This window comes from Anomaloglossus baeobatrachus, chromosome 2, assembly GCF_048569485.1.
Source record: "Anomaloglossus baeobatrachus isolate aAnoBae1 chromosome 2, aAnoBae1.hap1, whole genome shotgun sequence".
Taxonomy (NCBI): Eukaryota; Metazoa; Chordata; class Amphibia; order Anura; family Aromobatidae; genus Anomaloglossus; species Anomaloglossus baeobatrachus.
This window is the reverse complement of record NC_134354.1, coordinates 358,000,535-358,015,701: the sequence shown is the minus strand read 5'-3', so window position 1 is coordinate 358,015,701 and position 15,167 is coordinate 358,000,535. Positions and strand designations below refer to the sequence as shown.

General features: G+C 37.9%; 4 non-coding genes across 4 annotated transcripts; all 4 read left to right on the top strand.

Annotated features, from left to right (window-relative positions):
- Positions 1-740: 740 nt before the first annotated feature.
- TRNAV-CAC (transfer RNA valine (anticodon CAC)) lies at positions 741-813 on the top strand. Its single transcript has one exon. It is a non-coding gene; the product is annotated as a tRNA-Val (tRNA).
- Positions 814-1,970: 1,157 nt separating this feature from the next.
- TRNAV-AAC (transfer RNA valine (anticodon AAC)) lies at positions 1,971-2,043 on the top strand. The gene has a single exon. It is a non-coding gene; the product is annotated as a tRNA-Val (tRNA).
- Positions 2,044-5,912: 3,869 nt separating this feature from the next.
- On the top strand, positions 5,913-5,985 carry TRNAV-AAC (transfer RNA valine (anticodon AAC)). Its single transcript has one exon. It is a non-coding gene; the product is annotated as a tRNA-Val (tRNA).
- Positions 5,986-8,139: 2,154 nt separating this feature from the next.
- On the top strand, positions 8,140-8,212 carry TRNAV-CAC (transfer RNA valine (anticodon CAC)). Its single transcript has one exon. It is a non-coding gene; the product is annotated as a tRNA-Val (tRNA).
- Positions 8,213-15,167: the final 6,955 nt, after the last annotated feature.

Genomic DNA, 15,167 nt, shown 5'->3' with positions numbered 1-15,167 from the left:
TTGTTTCCAAATATATAGTTCCTTTAAATACAAAAGCAAACAACTAAACTATGTGGAAAAAAGTTACACATTCAATGTAAACTTCCTTTTAAGCAAAATCCCTTTGTAGGAATAAAACTGGTAAAATATGTAATAAAAATTGTAAATGTTTCATTAACCAAAAATACTTTCCTTCAGCAATAAAAAGGCCCCGTCAGTCACAATTCTGCTCTGCTAGCCAATACACAGTACCTTTCCATCAGGTTTCATAGAGTAGTGGTCATCACGTCTGCTTAACACGCAGCAGGTCCTCCGTTCAATCCCCAGTAAAACCAATCTTTTCTTGGTGTTGAAATAATACTCAATTAAACTACAATATATGAAGTTCTTGGCTTTGTTGCCGAATGATGGGATGTTTCGGCTTCCATCCCCAACAGAGCTACGAATTTGTTTTTTTTTTCCCTGGCGGTCAAAACTCGTCTCTAATTGCCATTACTTTGCAGGCTTTCAAAGGTTTCATAAAGTAGTGGAAATCACGTCTGCTTTACACGCAGAAGGTCCTGGGTTCAATCCCCAGTGAAACCCATGTGTTCATGGTGTTGAAATAATCCCCTATCAACCTGCAGTATATAAAGTTCTTGGCTTTGTTGCTGAATAACAGGATGTTTTAGCTTCCATCACCAACAGAGCTACGAATTTGTTTTTTTTCACCTGGCGGTCAAAACTCGTCTCTAATTGCCATTACTTTGCAGGATTTCAAAGGTTTCATAGTGTAGTGGTCATCACATCTGCTTCACACGCAGAAGGTCCTGGGTTCAATCCCCAGTGAAACCAATCTGTTTTTGGTGTTGAAGTAATTTCCTATCGACTTGTAATATGTGAAATTCTTGGTTTCGTTGCCAAATGACAATACATTTTGGCTTCCATCACAAAGAGAACTACGATTTTGGGTTTCTTTTTTATTGACCATTTTAGCAGAAAACATAATCCCATATTATAAAAATCCTATTTGTTTCAAAATATATAGTTCCCATAAATACAAAAGCAAAAGACCAAACTATGGAGAAAAAAGTAACACATTCAATATAAACTTCAATTTAAGCAAAATCCCTTTGTAGGAATAAAACTGGTAAAATATGTTATAATAATTGTAAATGTTTCATTAACCAAAAATACTTTCCTTCAGCAATAAAAAGGCCCCGTCAGTCACAATTCTGCTCTGCTAGCCAATACACTGTAACTTTTCGTCAGGTTTCGTAGCGTAGTGGTCATCACGTCTGCCTAACATGCAGAAGGTCCTGGGTTCAATCCCCAGTGAAACCAATCTGTTCTTAGTGTTGAAATAATACGCTATCCCACTACAATATGTGAAGTTCTCGGCTTTGTTGCCGAATGACGGGATGTTTTGGCTTCCATCACAAACAGAACTACAAATTATTTTTTCTTTTTCCCCTGGCGGTCAAAACTCGTCTCTTAATTCCATTACTTTGCAGGATTTTACAGGTTTCTTAGTGGAGTCGTCATCACGTCTGCTTCACACGCAGAAGGTCCTGGGTTCAATCCCCAGTAAAAACAAGCCGTTTTCGCTGTTGAAGTAGTTTGCTATCAACATGTAACATATGAAATTCTTTGTTTTGTTGCCAACTGATAATATATTTTGGTTTCCATCAGCAAGAGAACTACGATTTTGGGTTTCTTTTTTATTGACCATTTTAGCAGAAAACATAATCCCATATTATAAAAATCCTGTTTGTTTCAAAATATATAGTTCCTTTAAATACAAAAGCAAACAACTAAACTATGTGGAAAAAAGTAACACATTCAATGTAAACTTCGTTTTAAGCAAAATCCCTTTGTAGGAATAAAACTGGTAAAATATGTAATAATAATTGTAAATGTTTCATTAACCAAAAATACTTTCCTTCAGCAATAAAAAGGCCCCGTCAGTCACAATTCTGCTCTGCTAGCCAATACACAGTAACTTATTGTCAGGTTTCATAGTGTAGTGGTCATCACGTCTGCTTAACACGCAGAAGGTCCTGGGTTCAATCCCCAGTGAAACCAATCAGTTCTTAGTGTTGAAATAATACGCTATCCAACTACAATATATGAAGTTCTCGACATTGTTGCCGAATGACGGTATGTTTTGGCTTCCATCACAAACAGAACTACAAATTATTTTTATTTTTTTCCCCTGGCGGTCAAAACTCGTCTCTAAATGCCATTACTTTTCAGGATTTCACAGGTTTCATAGTGGAGTGGTCATCACGTCTACTTCACACGCAGAAGGTCCTGGGTTCAATCCCCAGTAAAAACAAGCCGTTTTCGCTGTTGAAGAAATTTGCTATCTATATGAAATTCTTGGTTTTGTTGCCAACTGATAATATATTTTGGCTTCCCTCACCAAGAGAACTACGATTTTGGGTTTCTTTTTTATTGACCATTTTAGCAGAAAACATAATCCCATATTATAAAAATCCTGTTTGTTTCCAAATATATAGTTCCTTTAAATACAAAAGCAAACAACTAAACTATGTGGAAAAAAGTAACACATTCAATGTAAACTTCCTTTTAAGCAAAATCCCTTTGTAGGAATAAAACTGGTAAAATATGTAATAAAAATTGTAAATGTTTCATTAACCAAAAATACTTTCCTTCAGCAATAAAAAGGCCCCGTCAGTCACAATTCTGCTCTGCTGGCCAATACACAGTAACTTTCCATCAGGTTTCATAGAGTAGTGGTCATCACGTCTGCTTAACACGCAGAAGGTCCTGCGTTCAATCCCCAGTAAAACCAATCTGTTCTTGGTGTTAAAATAATACTCAATTAAACTACAATATATGAAGTTCTTGGCTTTGTTGCCGAATGATGGGATGTTTTGGCTTCCATCCAAAACAGAGCTACGAATTTGGTTTTTTTTTCCCTGGCGGTCAAAACTCGTCTCTAATTGCCATTACTTTGCAGGCTTTCAAAGGTTTCATAGTGTAGTGGAAATAACTTCTGCTTTACACGCAGAAGATCCTGGGTTCAATCCCCAATGAAACCCACGTGTTCTTGGTGTTGAAATAATCCCTTATCAACCTGCAGTATATAATGTTCTTGGCTTTGTTGCAGAATAACGGGATGTTTTAGCTTCCATCACCAACAGAGCTACGAATTTGTTTTTTGTCCCCTGGCGGTCAAAACTCGTCTCTAAATGCCATTACTTTGCAGGATTTCAAAGGTTTCATAGTGTAGTGGTCATCATGTCTGCTTCACACGCTGAAGGTCCTGGGTTCAATCCCCAGTGAAACCAATCTGTTTTTGGTGTTGAAGTAATTTCCTATCGACTTGTAATATGTGAAATTCTTGGTTTCGTTGCCAAATGACAATACATTTTGGCTTCCATCACAAAGAGAACTACGATTTTGGGTTTCTTTTTTATTGACCATTTTAGCAGAAAACATAGTCCCATATTATAAAAATCCTATTTGTTTCAAAATATATAGTTCCCATAAATACAAAAGCAAAAGACCAAACTATGGAGAAAAAAGTAACACATTCAATATAAACTTCAATTTAAGCAAAATCCTTTTGTAGGAATAAAACTGGTAAAATATGTAATAATAATTGTAAATGTTTCATTAACCAAAAATACTTTCCTTCAGCAATAAAAAGGCCCCGTCAGTCACAATTCTGCTCTGCTAGCCAATACACAGTAACTTTTCGCCAGTTTTTATAGTGTAGTGGTCATCACGTCTGCTTAACACGCGGAAGGTCCTGGGTTCAATACCCAGTGAAACCAATCTGTTCTTAGTGTTGAAATAATACGTTATCCAAATACAATATATGAAGTTCTCGGCATTGTTGCCGAATGACAATATGTTTTGGCTTCCATAACAAACAGAACTACAAATTATTTTATTTTTTTCCCTTGGCGGTTAAAACTCGTCTCTAAAAGCCATTACTTTGCAGGATTTCACAGGTTTCATAATGGAGTGGTCATCACGTCTACTTCACACGCAGAAGGTCCTGAGTTCAATCCCCAGTAAAAACAAGCCGTTTTCGCTGTTGAAGTAATTTTCTATCAACCTGTAATACATGAGATTCTTGGTTTTGTTGCCAACTGATAATATATTTTGGCTTCCCTCACCAAGAGAACTACGATTTTGGGTTTCTTTTTTATTGACCATTTTAGCAGAAAACATGATCCCATATTATAAAAATCCTGTTTGTTTCAAAATATATAGTTCCTTTAAATACAAAAGCAAACAACTAAACTATGTGGAAAAAAGTAACACATTTAATGTAAACTTCCTTTTAAGCAAAATCCCTTTGTAGGAATAAAACTGGTAAAATATGTAATAAAAAATGTAAATGTTTCATTAACCAAAAATACTTTCCTTCAGCAATAAAAAGGCCCTGTCAGTCACAATTCTGCTCTGCTAGCCAATACACAGTAACTTTCCATCAGGTTTCATAGAGTAGTGGTCATCACGTCTGCTTGACACGCAGAAGGTCCTGCGTTCAATCCCCAGTAAAACCAATCTGTTCTTGGTGTTGAAATAATACTCAATTAAACTACAATATATGAAGTTCTTGGCTTTGTTGCCGAATGATGGGATATTTTGGCTTCTATCCCCAACAGAGCTACGAATTTGGTTTTTTTTTTCCCTGGCGGTCAAAACTCGTCTCTAATTGCCATTACTTTGCAGGCTTTCAAAGGTTTCATAGTGTAGTGGAAATCACATCAGCTTTACACGCAGCAGGTCCTGGGTTCAATCCCCAGTGAAACCCATGTGTTCTTGGTGTTGAAGTAATTTCCTATCGACCTGTAATATGTGAAATTCTTGGTTTCGTTGCCAAATGACAATACATTTTGGCTTCCATCACAAAGAGAACTACGATTTTGGGTTTCTTTTTTATTGACCATTTTAGCAGAAAACATAATCCCATATTATAAAAATCCTATTTGTTTCAAAATATATAGTTCCCATAAATACAAAAGCAAAAGACCAAACTATGGAGAAAAAAGTAACACATTCAATCTAAACTTTAATTTAAGCAAAATCCCTTTGTAGGAATAAAACTGGTAAAATATGTAATAATAATTGTAAATGTTTCATTAACCAAAAATACTTTCCTTCAGCAATAAAAAGGCCCCGTCAGTCACAATTCTGCTCTGCTAGCCAATACACAGTAACTTTTCGTCAGGTTTCATAGTGTAGTGGTCATCACGTCTGCTTAACACGCAGAAGGTCCTGGGTTCAATCCCCAGTGATACCAATCTGTTCTTAGTTTTGAAATAATACGCTATCCAACTACAATATATGAAGGTCTCGGCATTGTTGCCGAATGACGGTGTGTTTTGGCTTCCATCACAAACAGAACTACAAATTATTTTTTTTTTCCCCTGGCGGTCAAAACTCGTCTCTAAATGCCATTACTTCGGAGGATTTCACAGGTTTCATAGTGGAGTCGTCATCACGTCTACTTCACACGCAGAAGGTCCTGGGTTCAGTCCCCAATAAAAACAAGCCGTTTTCGCTGTTGTAGTAATTTGCTATCAACCTGTAATATATGAAAATCTTGGTTTTGTTGCCAACTGATAATATATTTTGGCTTCCCTCACCAAGAGATCTACGATTTTGTGTTTCTTTTTTATTGACCATTTTAGCAGAAAACATAATCCCATATTATAAAAATCCTATTTGTTTCAAAATATATAGTTCCTTTAAATAAAAAAGCAAACAACTAAACTATGTGGAAAAAAGAAACACATTTAATGTAAACTTCCTTTTAAGCAAAATCCGTTTGTAGGAATAAAACTGGTAAAATATGTAATAAAAATTGTAAATGTTTCATTAACCAAAAATACTTTCCTTCAGCAATAAAAAGGCCCCGTCAGTCACAATTCTGCTCTGCTAGCCAAATACACAGTAACTTTTCGTCAGGTTTTATAGTGTAGTGGTCATCACGTCTGCTTAACACGCAGAAGGTCCTGGGTTCAATCCCCAGTGAAACCAATCTGTTCTTAGTGTTGAAATAATACGCTATCCAACTACAATATATGAAGTTCTCGGCTTTGTTGTTGAATGACGGGATGTTTTGGCTTCCATCACAACCAGAACTACAAATTATTTTTTTTTTCCCCTGGCGGTCAAAACTCGTCTCTAAATGCCATTACTTTGCAGGATTTCACAGGTTTCATAGTGGATTCGTCATCACGTCTACTTCACACGCAGAAGGTCCTGGGTTCAATCCCCAGTCAAAACAAGCCATTTTCGCTGTTGAAGTAATTTGCTATCAACCTGTAACATATGAAATTCTTTGTTTTGTTGCCAACTGATAATATATTTTGGCTTCCATCACCAAGAGAACTACGATTTTGGGTTTCTTTTTTATTGACCATTTTAGCAGAAAACATAATCCCATATTATAAAAATCCTGTTTGTTTCAAAATATATAGTTCATTTAAATACAAAAGCAAACAACTAAACTATGTGGAAAAAAGTAACACATTCAATGTAAACTTCCTTTTAAGCAAAATCCCTTTGTAGGAATAAAACTGGTAAAATATGTAATAAAAATTGTAAATGTTTCATTAACCAAAAATACTTTCCTTCAGCAATAAAAAGGCCCCGTCAGTCACAATTCTGCTCTGCTAGCCAATACACAGTAACTTTCCATTAGGTTTCATAGAGTAGGGGTCATCACGTCTGCTTAACACGCAGAAGGTCCTGCGTTCAATCCCCAGTAAAACCAATCTGTTCTTGGTGTTGAAATAATACCCAATTAAACTACAATATATGAAGTTCTTGGCTTTGTTGCCGAATGATGGGATGTTTTGGCTTCCATCACCAACAGAGCTACGGATTTGTTTCTTTTTTCCCCTGGCGGTCAAAACTCGTCTCTAATTGCCATTACTTTGCAGGATTTCAAAGGTTTCATAGTGTAGTTTTTATCACGTCTGCTTCACACGCAGAAGGTCCTGGGTTCAATCCCCAGTAAAACCAATCTGTTCTTGGTGTTGAGATAATACCCAATTAAACTACACTATATGAAGTTCTTGGCTTTGTTGCCGAATGATGGGATGTTTTGTCTTCCATCACCAACAAAGCTACAAATTTGGGGTTTTTTTTCCCTGGCGGTCAAAACTCGTCTCTAATTGCCATTACTTTGCAGGCTTTCAAAGGTTTCATAGTGTAGTGGAAATCATGTCTGCTTTACACGCAGAAGTCCCTGGGTTCAATCCCCAGTGAAACAAATGTGTTCTTGGTGTTGAAATAATATCCTATCAACCTGCAATCTATAAAGTTCTTGGCTTTGTTGCCGAATAACGGGATGTTTTAGCTTCCATCACCAACAGAGCTACGAATTTGTTTTTTTTCCCCTGGCGGTCAAAAGTCGTCTCTAATTGCCATTACTTTGCAGGATTTCAAAGGTTTCATAGTGTAGTTTTCATCACGTCTGCTTCACACGCAGAAGGTCCTGGGTTCAATCCCCAGTGAAACCAATCTGTTTTGGTGTTGAAGTAATTTCCTATCGACTTGTAATATGTGAAATTCTTGGTTTCGTTGCCAAATGACAATACATTTTGGCTTCCATCACAAAGAGAACTACGATTTTGGGTTTCTTTTTTATTGACCATTTTAGCAGAAAACATAATCCCATATTATAAAAATCCTATTTGTTTTAAAATATATAGTTCCCATAAATACAAAAGCAAACGACTAAACTATGTAGAAAAAATAACACATTAAATGTAAACTTCAATTTAAGCAAAATCCCTTTATAGGAATAAAACTGGTAAAATATGTAATAATAATTGTAAATGTTTCATTAACCAAAAATACTTTCCTTCAGCAATAAAAAGGCCCCGTCAGTCACAATTCTGCTCTGCTAGCCAATACACAGTAACTGTCCATCAGGTTTCATAGTGTAGTGCTCATCACGTCTGATTAACACGCAGAAGGTCATAGGTTGAATCCCCAGTAAAACCTATCTGTTCATGGTGTTGAAATAAAACCCTATCAACCTGCAGTATATGATGTTCTTGGCTATGTTGCCGAATGATGGGATCTTTTAGCTTCCATCACCAACAGAGCTACAAATTTGTTTTTTTTTCCCCTGGCGGTCAAAACTTGTCTCTAATTGCCATTACTTTACAGGATTTCAAAGGTTTCATAGTGTAGTGGTCATCACGTCTGCTTCACATGCAGAAGGACCTGGGTTCAATCCCCAGTGAAACCAATCTGTTCTTAGTGTTGAAATGATTCGCTATCCACCTACAATATATGAAGTTCTCGGCTTTGTTGCCGAATGACGGGATGTTTTGGCTTCCATCACAAACAGAACTACAAATTTTTTTTTTTTTTCCCTGGCGGTCAAAACTCGTCTCTAAATGCCATTACTTTGCAGGATTTCACAGGTTTCATAGTGGAGTGGTCATCACGTCTACTTCACACGCAGAAGGTCCTGGGTTCAATCCCCAGTAAAAACAAGCCGTTTTCGCTGTTGAAGTAATTTGCTATCAACCTGTAATATATGAAATTCTTGGTTTTGTTGCCAACTGATAATATATTTTGGCTTCCATCACCAAGAGAACTACGATTTTGGGTTTCTTTTTTATTGACCATTTTAGCAGAAAACATAATCCCATATTATAAAAATCCTGTTTGTTTCAAAATATATAGTTTCTTTAAATACAAAAGCAAACGACTAAACTATGTAGAAAAAAGTAACACATTCAATGTAAACTTCAATTTAAGCAAAATCCCTTTGTAGGAATAAAACTGGTAAAATATATAATAAAAATTATAAATGTTTCATTAACCAAAAATACTTTCCTTCAGCAATAAAAATGCCCCGTCAGTCACAATTCTGCTCTGCTAGCCAATACACAGTAACTTTCCATCAGGTTTCATAGTGTAGTGCTATCAACCTGCCATATATGAAGTTCTTGGCTTTGTTGCCGAATGACAGGATGTTTTGGCTTCCATCACCAACAGAGCTACGAATTTGTTTTTTTTCCCCTGGCGGTGAAAACTCGTCTCTAATTGACATTACTTTGCAGGATTTCAAAGGCTTCATAGTGTAGAGGTCATCACGTCTGCTTCATACGCAGAAGGTCCTGGGTTCAACCCGAGTGAAACCAATCTATTTTTGGTGTTGAAGTATTTTCCTATCGACTTGTAATATATGAAATTCTTGGTTTCATTGCCAAATGACAATACATTTTGGCTTCCATCACCAAGAGAACTACGATTTAGGGTTTCTTTTTTATTGACCATTTTAGCAGAAAACATAATCCAATATTATAAAAATCCTATTAAACATACATTCCCCTTCTCAGATTTGCTATACCGGATCTTGCAGGGGGCTTTGGATGAAGGAATTATAACAAAGAAGGTTTTTGATGGCCTCTTCGTTGCATCTCCCAAAATCCCCACCTTTTATCCCCTGCCCATGATCCACAAGAATCCCAAACACCCTCCGGGGCGCCCTATCGTATCCGGCATAGATGGCTTATGCGACCCTGTCTGTCGCTTTATCGACTATTATTTAAAACCTCTTGTGGAAACATTGCCATCTTATGTTAAGGATATGACGGATGTCATGAAAAGGGTCGACGGTATTTTTGTGGATTCTGATACCCTTCTTGTCACGTCGGACATAGAGTCACTTTATACCAATATTAACCATGATGATGGTCTGGAGGCAGTCCGCTTCTTTCTGAGCAATACCAACCGTGATGGCCATTTGTGTGAGCTGATCGTGGAGCTGCTCCACTTTATCCTGACACACAATTTCTTCAATTTCAAAGACCGGTTTTAATTTACAGACCAGAGGCACTGCGATGGGCGCGGCCTGTGCGCCTTCGTACGCTAATATGTTCCTCGGCCATTGGGAGAGGGGCATTTTTGGCGACGAGGGCGTGCCGGCCGCTACCCATGCGCAGTGCTGGTTAAGATATATTGATGATGTTTTTGTTTTGTGGCAGGGTACCGTGGAGCAGCTCTCGGACTTTATGGGTGTTTTAAACCATAATTCATTGAACCTTAAGCTCACTTTTAGATATGATTTACAGTCTATTGATTTTTTGGATATTATGATTGGAGTTGACCGTGGTCGGCAACTACAGACGAATGTCTTTAGGAAGCCTACCTCGGTCAACTCCCTTTTACATGCCTCATCTTCTCATCCTGTTAGTACCATCCAAGCCATCCCGGTTGGGCAATTTCTCAGAATGAGGCGGATATGCTCTACATCTGATAATTTTCAGTCCCAGGCCAATGATCTAACATCGAGATTGGTTAATAGGGGATATAGCCGTCGTGTCATAAAGAAGGGGTACAATAGGGCAAAGAATACTAATCAAATGGAGCTTCTGCAGCCATCTAGTCAGGCGAATACGGGGGCAGGAGAGGCTCGATTCATATCTGCGTGCAACCATGAATGGCATAACATGCGTGCCATATTAAACAAACACTGGCCGATACTAAAATCTGATCCTACCCCAAGGGATTTGGTCCCTGATTATCCTCTAATGACGGCACGCCGTTCCAAAAATCTATGAGATTTTCTCGTACATAGTCATTACGTTCCTGTGATTTCCCATCCCTTTGGTTCTACTAATCCTATTCGTGGGTGTTTTCCCTGCGGTCGCTGTCTTGCGTGCACCAATGTCTCTCGCAGTAAGACCTTTTCCACCGCAGATGGTAGTCGGACATTTGATATTAGGTGTTACATCTCATGCGCAACTTCCTATGTTATCTATTATGCTAAATGTAGTTGCCCTAAGATATACATAGGTTTAACTTCTAGGGAATTGCGGGTGAGAGTGCGTGAACATGTGAGAGATATTGGTGCTGCCAAGACGGTGACCGATATTTCTACTCTTAAGACCCTTCCTAGGCATTTTCGGAACCATCACGGATGTAATGCGAGATCATTGCGTGTCATAGGGATAGATGTCGTACATGGCGGCAATAGGGGCGGGAACCTTAAAAAGATCCTCGCCCAAAAAGAAACCAAATGGATCACCCTACTGGGTACTATGGCTCCGTCTGGTCTGAATGAGTCCCTTAGCTTTGCCCCCTTCCTTTAGACCCCTGTCCTCCCCCCCCCCTTTTTTTGCTAGATATGGTTTTTTACCACCTATGCAATTTTTTACCTCTGTTTTTATATTCTAATTTTATTGCTGCAAGTGTTTTATGCCATTTTGTGCCCTTTTCTTTGCAGCTTCCATCTTCTGCTCCCTATGGATCACTGCCTCTGTTAATATGACTACCTGAATACATCGTGCATCTGGACTATGATTACAAGGTGGCTTCCCCCATGACAGCCGGGATTATATACTGCTTGGTCGAGGGCTAACTACTGTTATTCTTGTGATTCCTGCCATTTCATTATTTCTTTGCCCTCTTTCCTTGGCGTTCCTATACTGCTGTTTGTGTGGGAGCCCGTATATCTGTATCTTTGTATGTTCCAGTATGTGTGGTGTGCACATGCCTGGTCTTTCTTCTCTCCCTGGCATGCTTAGCGATGTCTCAAGGGCGGAGTTTTGCTCGTGGGGGGGCGTTGCCTTAGCCCTCTCCCCTGCACTCCTCGGCTTGACTTCACTCGCATCTGCTAGTGGGATTAGCAATGACCGCGCATGTGCCAGCTTAAACCTGCACTGACTGGCCTGTCCGATCCATGTGATGAACCATATGGTCTATTAAAGCTTCTGGGAACAGATGAGTCACCACCCCTCCTTGGTCTGATGAAGGGTTATACTAACAAGACCTGAAACGCGCGTTATCTTGCTTCTGAGGGGGATCTTTTGGTCTCTGGCTCCTGCACTTATCTGGCACTTTATATCATTGCTGGTGAGCGGTGTTTACATTTTTTTAGCCACTGGTATATATCATTGTTTCCATATACTGACAAACCCAGTGTGTTGTATAACTTTATCTTATCTTGCACACCAGCTATTGTTCTCTGGTATCACCTGGCATGCTGGTGAGCAGTGTTGCATATATTTAGCTACTGATATGTATCATTGCTTGCATATACTGACAAACCCAGTGTGCTGTATAACTTTATCTTATCTTGCACACCAGCTATTGTTCTCTGGTATCACCTGGCATGCTGGTGAGCAGTGTTTGCATATATTTAGCCACTGATATGTATCATTGCTTGCATATACTGACAAACCCAGTGTGCTGTATAATTTTATCTTATCTTGCACACCAGCTATTGTTCTCTGGTATCACCTGGCATGTAACTTTGTATTTTTTGCCATCTGTGCTGTATACTTGTTGTCTTATGTATTCTACTTGCCTTGTTAATTCTGATTAACTCTTTATGTGCCAAGGTGCCCTCTGTTGTTGCACCTATATGTATTTTTCTGTGCTACATCTAAAAACTGTTTTTTATGATGTAATAAAATTTGTCATTCTCTTTTGCATTTCAACCACATCTGCTCTCATGTTTCTTTTGCATTATAAAAATCCTGTTTGTTTCAAAATATATAGTTCCCATAAATACAAAAGCAAAAGACCAAACTATGGAGAAAAAAGTAACACATTCAATATAAACTTCAATTTAAGCAAAATCCCTTTGTAGGAATAAAACTGGTAAAATATGTAATACAAATTGTAAATGTTTCATTAATCAAAAATACTTTCCTTCAGCAATAAAAAGGCCCCGTCAGTCACAATTCTGCTCTGCTAGCCAATACACATCAACTTTTTATCCGGTTTCATAGTGTAGTGGTCATCACGTCTGCTTAACACGCAGAAGGTACTGGGTTCAATCCCCAGTAAAAACAAGCTGTTTTTGCTGTTGAAGTATTTTGCTATCAACCTGTAATATATGAAATTCTTGGTTTTGTTGCTAACTGTTAATATATTTTGGCTTCCATCACCAAGAGAACTACGATTTTGGGTTTCTAATTTATTGACCATTTTAGCAGAAAACATAATCCCATATTATAAAAATCCTGTTTGTTTCAAAATATATAGTTCCTTTAAATACAAAAGCAAACGACTAAAAAATGTAGAAAAAAGTAACACATTCAATGTAAACTTCCATTTAAGCAAAATCCCTTTGTAGGAATAAAACTGGTAAAATATGTAATAACAATTGTAAATGTTTCATTAACCAAAAATACTTTCCTTCAGCAATAAAAAGGCCCCGTCAGTCACAATTCTGCTCTGCTAGCCAATACACAGTAACTTTCCATCAGGTTTCATAGAGTAGTGGTCATCACGTCTGCTTAACACGCAGAAGGTCCTGCGTTCAATCCCCAGTAAATCCAATCTGTTCTTGGTGTTGAAATAATACCCAATTAAATTACAATATATGAAGTTCTTGGCTTTGTTGCCGAATGATGGGACGTTTTGGCTTCCATCACCAACAGAGCTACGAATTTGTTTTTTTTTTCCCTGGTGGTCAAAACTCGTCTCTAATTGCCATTACCTTGCAGGATTTCAAAGGTTTCATAGTGTAGTGGTCATCACGTCTGCTTAACACGCAGAAGGTCCTGCGTTCAATCCCCAGTAAATCCAATCTGTTCTTGGTGTTGAAATAATACCCAATTAAACTACAATATATGAAGTTCTTGGCTTTGTTGCCGAATGATGGGACGTTTTGGCTTCCATCACCAACAGAGCTACGAATTTGTTTTTTTTTTCCCTGGTGGTCAAAACTCGTCTCTAATTGCCATTACCTTGCAGGATTTCAAAGGTTTCATAGTGTAGTGGTCTTCATGTCTGCTTAACACGCAGAAGGTCCTGCGTTCAATCCCCAGTAAAACCAATCTGTTCTTGGTGTTGAAATAATATCCAATTAAACTACAATATATGAAGTTCTTGGCTTTGTTGCCGAATAACGGGATGTTTTAGCTTCCATCACCAACAGAGCTACGAATTTGTTTCTTTTTTCCCTGGCGGTCAAAACTCGTCTCTAATTGCCATTACTTTGCAGGATTTCAAAGGTTTCATAGTGTAGTGGTCATAACGTCTGCTTCACACGCAGCAGGTCCTGGGTTCAATCCCCAGTGAAACCCATGTGTTCATGGTGTTGTAATAATTCCATATCAACCTGCAATATATAAAGTTCTTGGCTTTGTTGCCGAATAATGGGATGTTTTAGCTTCCATCACCAACAGAGCTACGAATTTGTTTTTTTTCCCCTGGCGGTCAAAACTCGTCTGTAATTGCCATTACTTTGCAGGATTTCAAAGGTTTCATAGTGTAGTGGTCATCACGTCTGCTTCACACGCTGAAGGTCCTGGGTTCAATCACCAGTGAAACCAATCTGTTTTTGGTGTTGATGTAATTTCCTATTGACTTGTAATATGTGAAATTCTTGGTTTCGTTGAAAAAATGACAATACATTTTGGCTTCCATCACAAAGAGAACTTCTATTTTGGGTTTCTTTTTTATTGACCATTTTAGCAGAAAACATAATCCCATATTATAAAAATCCTATTTGTTTTAAAATATATAGTTCCCCTAAATACAAAAGCAAACGACTAAACTATGTAGAAAAAAGTAACACATTCAATGTAAACTTCAATTTAAGCAAAATCCCTTTGTAGGAATAAAACTGTTAAAATATATAAGAAAAATTGTAAATGTTTCATTAACCAAAAATACTTTCCTTCAGCAATAAAAAGGCCCCATCAGCCACAATTCTGCTCTGCTAGCCAATACACAGTAACTTTCCATCATGTTTAATAGTGTAGTGCTCATCACGTCTGCTTAACACGCAGAAGGTCCTATGTTGAATCCCCAGGAAAACCTATCTGTTCATGGTGTTGAAATATAACCCTATCAACCCGCAATATATGAAGTTCTCGGCTTTGTCGCCGAATGATGGGATGTTTTGGCTTCCATCACCAACAGAGCTACGAATTTGTTTTTTTTTCCCCTGGCGGTGAAAACTCATCTCTAATTGCCATTACTTTGCAGGATTTCAAAGGTTTTATAGTGTAGAGGTCATCACGTCTGCTTAATACGCAGAAGGTCCTGGATTCAACCCCACTGAAACCAATCCATTTTTGGTGTTGAAGTATTTTCCTATCGACTTGTAATATATGAAATTCTTGGTTTCGTTGCCAAATGACAATAGATTTTGGCTTCCATCACCAAGAGAACTATGATTTTGGGTTTCTTTTTTATTGACCATTTTAGCAGAAAACATAATCCCATATTAT